Source organism: Nothoprocta perdicaria, unplaced genomic scaffold (genome assembly GCF_003342845.1).
Source record: "Nothoprocta perdicaria isolate Ctin4 unplaced genomic scaffold, notPer1 scaffold_170, whole genome shotgun sequence".
In the NCBI taxonomy this organism is placed as follows: Eukaryota; Metazoa; Chordata; class Aves; order Tinamiformes; family Tinamidae; genus Nothoprocta; species Nothoprocta perdicaria.
The window spans coordinates 1529227-1536722 of record NW_020454872.1 but is presented as its reverse complement, the minus strand read 5'-3'; positions in this window follow the sequence as shown (position 1 = coordinate 1536722).

Here is a 7496-nt window from a genome sequence, read left to right as displayed (position 1 = left end):
GTTTGGTTTGGTTTGGTTTGGTTTTCTTTCTGTTCTCCTGTCCCCTCCCCCCCAGCCCTGACCCCGCTTTAAAGGCAGTGGTTGATGTGGGGCGGGGAGCACGGACCCCGTTAGGGCAGCAGGACCCGAACCCCGGGAAGTGGGAGCCAACAGCCCCACGTTTGCAGGCAGGATCCGGGTGCTTCCAAACCGCATCAGGAGCAAAACCCRAGGCTCTTAGGAAGCAGCAGCACCCAAATAAGCCAAACTTGGGGGATTCATCCCCAAAATGCAGCCACTGTTTGGCGGGGGAAACCTGCCCATCCCGAGCTGCATTTCCCCCTGCTCCGGACAAGGTTTTGGCACTGGATGTGTTTCGCAAAGCCGGGATGATGCCCAGCCCTGGCAGCACCAGGCCCTTATTTTTGGGGGGAGGTCAGTGCAATGGGGGAGGCAGCTCCTGGAGGCGCCGGTGACATCGAACCCAGCCAGGTGCCCCCAGAGGGGACGGGGGGGGGACAGCCTCTGGGCTCCGGCCAATGCCCCAACCGCTGGCGTGTCCCTGGATCCGCATGTTCCTGGATCCGCATTTCCCCGGGCCCACATGTTCCCAGATCCGCATGTCCCCGGATCCGCATGTCCCCCACGTCAGCGCCTGGCCTGTGGTTCGCCCGCACCGGCCGCCTAATTGCCATGTTGTGGGGGGACAGTGGCACCGGCACCTCCTCCGCCGGGGCCACGTTAACCCCTTGTGCACCGGGAAACTGCAGCGCAGCCTCGTCCCCCTCCCCGGGGTGTCCCCCGCGGGTCACGCTGTTCCTTGCGGGAATGCCTGGAAATAACCACCCCCCGTCCACCCTCTGTGGGCGCTGGCGCCTTCGGCTGGGATGGGGACGCCGGGTCTGGTGTCCCCAGGCAGGGCGCTGCTCCGGGCGGGTTTGGGGGAGCTCCCTGCAGTCCCCACGGTCACCCCTATCCCCAGCAGCCCCTGGTCACTGTCCTCAGGGCTGGGGATGCAGCTGCCACATGGGGGCATYGCGGAGCCTTGGGTGGCACCGCTTGGGTGCTCCTGGATGCCTGGGTGCATCCAGGTCTGAGTCCATCCAGATCCAAGTCTGCTGCATCCCAGGGACCGCTTGGGCATGGAGCGGGAGAGCGGCTGACGCTTGGGATCTTTCCCGCCGCCTTGGCTCCTGGCTGCTCCGGCCTGTCCCTTCGCCCACCGCGGCAGCCGGATCCGGCCGAGGAATTTCAATCCCGGGCAAAAAAATCGCGGAAACCCTCCCAAAGCGCCTGGCAGCGGCGGCGGGGGATTTCCAGCCCCGCCAAGGACACATGGGTTCAATTAGGGACAAGGAGGACATGGCACGGAGCAGGTTGCGGCACGGGCCTCTCCGCTGGCTTCCCGGGATGCAAACACCCCAAAACTGGGCAGCTCTTGGCGCGCCGTGCGGGATCCCGGCAAAGCCACCGCGGGGAAGGCCGGGCGGGTGACGCAGGCGCGGGGGGCCGCGGTGACCACGGCTGGTGCCCGCGGGGGCYGGGGCGCCCGCTCCGCTCCGGCTCCGGCGCCTTCCCGAGGGAGCCCGTGCGCTCCGCTGGGATGGTGATTAAGGCGATGAATAAGGAGAGCCCGGAGCATCTGCTCCCCGAGCACGGCAGCACGTGGGCATGAGCTGTTTGGGGCCACTTTGCGCTTCCCCAAAACGGCCGGGGGGACCTGCCCGGTGGGGWCTTGCTCCTCTGAGTCAAGGGCCACGTGGGCTTCGCCGCGGGCCACCGAAAGCCACCGTGTCCGGCGGCCGGGGCGTGATGGCCGAGGCGGTCACCTGCTTCCGGCGCGTGCCCCGGTGACACTTTGTCCAGGAAATTGCGAAAGGGCCCCCCGGGGTGGCCCTCAGGGTGTCACCATCATGTGGCAGCGGATGCCACRGGGCCGCCTTTGGGGACAGTCCCAAAGCTTCTGCTATGGCCTTTCCTGGGAGACCTGGATCCCATTGGGTCTCATGAGAGCCTTTCCGCAAGTCCCATGGGATCCCCAGCACCTCCCGCATCGAAGTGGCCCCAGATCCCAGCTTGGGATGGGCGGCGGAGGCGGTGGGAAGCCGGGACCTCGTGGGAGCGATCGCCTGGTGCCACTTTGGGACCGGAACGGCCAGAAGTCACTGGGATCAAGGAGCAGCTGAATGGACACAAATAGCTGTTTTTCCTTGAAAGACAAATCTTTTTTTTCTGCCAAAAAAAGAGCATTCCACCAAGAAAGGCTTTGCATGGAAAGTGCTTGACCTTTCCTATCAGTTGATTTCCGGGAATTGGGCCAGYGAATAAAATCAGGCCTCTCTCCCGTTTTTCTCCCCCCAGCTCTCGCGTTTTCTGCCGGGCGCTGGGAGAGGAGCAGCCTYGGAGGCCGGGAGCAGCCAGGACCACCTGCCACCCTCCGAGGGGCTGAAGGACACCCCAAAAACCTGCGTGAGCTCGGGAGAGGAGTCGCAAACCTCTGAAGACTCAGATCCTCCCTTCTCCTTTTTTTTTTTTTTTTCCTTTTTTAATTATTTTTTCCTCTTTTTTGACAGCCGAGGCAGAGGCCCCTGCTCCGCTTCCTCCTTTTGGGATGGAAAAGAGTGGGAAAGAAGTAAAAGTGGTTTTAGCTCTGGTGTGTGGGGGGAGGATTCCCATRCCAGCACTTCCCGCTCCTACCCTGGGGCTGTGGAGAGCTCTGATTCCCTGGGACGGAGCCGGYGCAGGTGGCCGAGTGGTCGTTTCCACTTCCCTGTCTTATCCTTATGGCTCCTGACTCATCCCGGGCTGCGGAGGAGTCCCGGCGCAGGCGGCATCTGAGCCCCGCGGATACGCTGGGAAGCATGGAAAGCATCCATGGGGGAATCCATGGATGCCACGGAGCAGTATCCGAGCTCCGTGGATAAACTGGGAAGCATGGAAAGCATCCATGGGGGAATCCATGGATGCCATGGAGCAGCATCCGAGCTCCGTGGATAAACTGGGAAGCATGGAAAGCATCCATGGGGGAATCCATGGATGCCACGGAGCAGCATCCAAGCTCCGTGGATACATTGGGAAGCATGGAAAGCACTGGGGGGATTCCTTGGGAAGCATGGAGAGGCGCTGGGGCTGCGGAGCTCGTCCTGTCAGCCAAGGAAAGCAAAAACTTTCCTTTTTCCTTCCCAGCTGCAGCGAGTTTCCGTCTGGGCAAAGGCAGCACCGGGCCCGGAGGCGACTGCTTGGCTGCCCCTCGCGTGGGGGTGTAGCCAGCCCCAAAACACTGTGGTTTTGCCCCAAATACCGGCACCCAGTGGGGGCTTTTCCGTGGGACTGGAGGGCGGAGGCTCCGGGCTGAGGGTGCCCTGGGGACCGGGGTGGCCCCCGCACGAGGCGGCTCCAGGGTGGCCCAGGCTGGGTGGCCGGTGGCCGTGGGACCCGGGGGACGAGCGGGGGCTTCTCCCCCCTCCCCGCAGCCCTGGGGCCAGTCCCTCCTCCCGCCGCTGGCCACCGGAGCCGGCGCCGGCGCCCCGATGCCAGCAGCGGGAAGGGGAGGACGGGGGGGMCGGCGGCAGTGGGATGGGGAGGACAGTGGGGGACGGTGGGGACAGCGGTGGGATGGGGAGGACGGTGGGGCCGGCGGCAGTGGGCAGGTCCCTCCTGCTCCGTCCCCTCGCGGCCGAGCGTGACTCAGCAGCCAAGCCTCGCTGGAATGCGCCAAAACTGAGCCAAACGGCCCCAAAGCGGCGGCCGGCGGCCAGGGGGTGGCCAGAGCTGCAGCCTCCCCCCTTAACCCCTGCCCAGACCCCCAACTGTCTCAACCAAACCCACGGCCACCCCGGGGCTGCAGCCGCATGGCCCAGGGCAGGAGCTGAGCGGAGGGGCCCAGGCGTCCGGGCTGGCGCCCACGGGAGGCTGAGCTCATTCCCCCCCCGCCCCCGGCCAGCTCAGCGCTTTGCTTGCCCGGTGCTGGGGGGTGAGGAAGAGGAGGTGTTGGGCTCCCATCTGCCTCCCGTCCCTCTTCCCCAAGGATAATTCTCTGACGTTGTTGGGGTGTTGGGGTGGGAAGCTGCTGTCCCCGTGTTCTCCCCCTCCCCAGATTCGCCTGCAGGGACAGGGGCCGGTGCTGAGGCTGGTTCCTGATGGGGGAATGGGCTTGGATGCCGCTTTTTCCCCCCTCTGAAAGAAGGAATTTGGGTCAAACAGCACGTGGGCTGCACGGAGCTTGCCTGGAAAAGAGCTTCCACCCTGCATGTGGCTCCCGTTGCCTTTTCCCTTTGGGACGCGGCCAGGCGGGAAGCAGGAGCAGCCCCGCGCTGTCGCTCCAGGGACTTTCCCAGGGATTTTTTTTTCCATTTTTATTTTCCTGCAGCRATCGGGTTGCTCTTCCAAGGCAGCRCCGGGCCGACGGCTCCATTCCCTCTGGATGCAGCGGGTGGAGCGCAGCGATGCCGGGAGACGCCGGCGGCTCCGGCACGGGGCAGAGGTGCCGAGTGCGGTTTTGGCTCTGCCGGCCCAACCTGCTGCTGGCTGCGAGCGGATCCACCTGCATCCACGGAGCATCCATGGAACATCCATGGAGCATCCCCTATTCCCAGCGGGACCTTGGCTGGATGAGACCCGGCATCGTGGCTCTGCCACCGTCCCCACCACCCTACCACGTGGCTGCGTCCCACTCCTGAGAATGGTTTTATTATAATTAATATTACTATAATGATACCTATAATAATAATTATTATTAAATGAGTATTATCTATTTCCCTTTTCTGGGGCTGGAATTGCCCTGGTGATGACAGCGGGTGACGCCAGGCGCTGGTGGGTGCTGCGTGCCGGGGTGGAAAGTGTGAAGCATCCGTGGGTCGCGCTCGGCTCTCCCGGGAAGAAAAGCCCGGCAAAGGTTATTTTTATCTCGGCCGCGTTTCCGTTCCTCCTTCCTTGCCGGGCACACGTGGTGCTGAGGTCACGGAGCCCCCGGCTCCGGGGCCGGCCGCGTCCCGCGCTCCGGGGTCGGCTGCCTGCGACGCTCCCGCTGGGATTTTCCCCGGAGCAGCTCGCCCGGCCCGGAGCCGCGTGCGGCTTTGGATGGAAAATGAGGCCCAGATGTGGCTTAGCGGCCGAGCCGGGGCCCGGGAAGGGGTCGCGGGCGGCAGCGGATACAGCAGCATCCCGATGCTGGGAATGATTTGGGTGCAGGTTCTGCTGCTCCCCAAGGAGCACCCATGGGTGTCAGCCCCCGACCAGGCATTACTTAGGGGGGAGAAGGGCTGTGGGTGCTGTGAGGGACTGCCAGCTTTGGGCCCTTTTCCTGCTGATCCGAAGCGGATTGATGACTGTGGGGTTGGTTCCCTGGAGCAGGGGGAACAGTCGGGATCCTGGAGGGAAGCGGGGTCCCGTGGATGTCCCATGTGCCACGGGATGTGGAAAAACTCTGCAGCTGCTGGGAAACGGAGCCTGGCGACCCGCCGGATGCGCCATCCGGAGGGCGAAATTCCCCTGGTTTAGGTTTAATTCCACACTGCCGGGGAAGGAGCAGGGTGGTTGTGGCAGCAAATTGTGTCTGGCTGCAGCTTCGGGAGTGGCGGCCCCTTCCCCGGGGCTGGAAGTGGGATGGAGAGGAGCATCCCAGACCCCCCAATCCCGAATCCGGGGCTACTTTGTGACCGCCAGCACCCGGCATCTGCGTCGCGGGCCTGGGGGGGCAGCCCCGTCCCCCGTCCCCAGAGCCGGCGCTGGGCGGAGGCGCCGCGGCCGCGGCCAAGACGCATCAGCCCGTGTTTGCTAGCGGCTCGACGTTGTTTTTCCCCATTCCCGGCATGATACAACGCTCTTGGCACAGGTACACATTCCCCACCGCCTCCCGGCACGGACGGCTCCGGAGTGTCCGAGGAGGAGGGTGTGCAGGATGAGCTGCRTTTCCGCACCCGCTCCGCCGCCCCTGCAGAAATCCGTGGCCGTGCTGAGACCGGGCGCTCTCGCTACACAAGTGGCGGCAGCAGGCGCTTCGGGGCCGCGTTTTCCCGCTACCACCATGCAGGCTCCGCGGCACTGCTGCGCGAGGAGGGAGCCCTTGTCCGTCCATCCGTCCATCCGTCCGTCTGTCCCGGGGCGGACACCTGCCYGGAGGGGGGGCCGGGGCCCCGCGGCGGGGCCAGTCGCTGCCGTGAACGGCTGCGGATAAACAAGGGCGCCCGCGGGGAGGACAAACGGCCGCTGTGTTCCGTGTCCCCCCCTGCGTCCCCGGCTGGCGGTGCCCAAGCGAGCGCGCGCATGGAGCGCACCCGGGCGCGCGCCCGACCGCCGCCACCGGCGCTTGCTCCGGTGGAAATCACGGCTACGCAGGGAGAAAGGCTGGAAAGGGAGCAGGGAGCGGCGCCAGGGCCTGTCCTCCCGCCCGCACCAGCCGTGCATCAGCAGGAAGGCGCCGGTGACAGCTCACCGCGCATTCCCGCTGGGAATCACTTTCTCCACGCTGGCAAATCTCCCCTTCCCAAATGCTGTAGGGCCCCGTCGCGCCGCCCCCGAGGACGCGGCTATTTGGGCCCCGGTGCCGCAGGGCTCGGGGCAGCTCGCGGCCAGAGGAGGGCCGTGCGGGGCCGGCGCGCTCCCGGCACGCTCCATCCCATGACTCCGGCCCTGACACTTTTCCGGTCACTTCAAGGCAGGCGGGGGCTGAGCGCCTTGGAGATAAGCGTGAGCGCGGGCCAGGGGCCCGGCGTGGGGACGGTGACTCAGCCCGGCCACCTCAGAGCCAGCTCATCCCGCTGCAGCTCGCACACGTGTGCGGGAGAGGGGGTTTGCAAACCGCTCTGGATCCCAGGGGATCATGCACCGCTTCCCAGTTCGGGTGACATGTGCTTTGCAAGGAAACGGGTTGCATCCCAGCACCTCCCCAGTCACCACCCGTTGCCTCCCAACAAAGGGAAGTTGAGTAGGAAAAGCTCCCAAAGTGAGTGCCGTGGCTGGCTGCAGCGTGCAACGCGGCTCTTGCAGTGCACAATGTGGCTTGTTGCAGGGTGCAGCGTGGCTCATTGCAGCATGCAACATGGCTCATTGCAGCGTGAAACATGGCTCGTTGCAGGGTGCATTGTGGCTCATTGCAGTGTGCATTGTGGCTCGTTGCAGCATGCAACATGGCTTGTTGCAGGGTGCAATGTGGTTCATTGCAGTGTGCAATGTGGCTCGTTGCAGCATGCAACATGGCTTGTTGCAGGGTGCAGCGTGGCTCGTTGCAGCATGCAACATGGCTTGTTGTAGGGTGCAATGTGGTTCATTGCACTGTGCAATGTGGCTCATTGCAGCATGCACCATGGCTTGTTGCAGGGTGCAGCGCGGGTCATTGCAGCATGCAACATGGCTCATTGCAGGGTGCATTGTGGCTCGTTGCAGTGTGAATTGTGGCTCGTTGCAGCATGCAACATGGCTTGTTGCAGGGTGCAATGCAGCTCATTGCAGTGTGCATTGTGGCTCGTTGCAGAGTGCATTGTGGCTCATTGCAAGCGCCAGTAGCTTTTCTGTCCCCT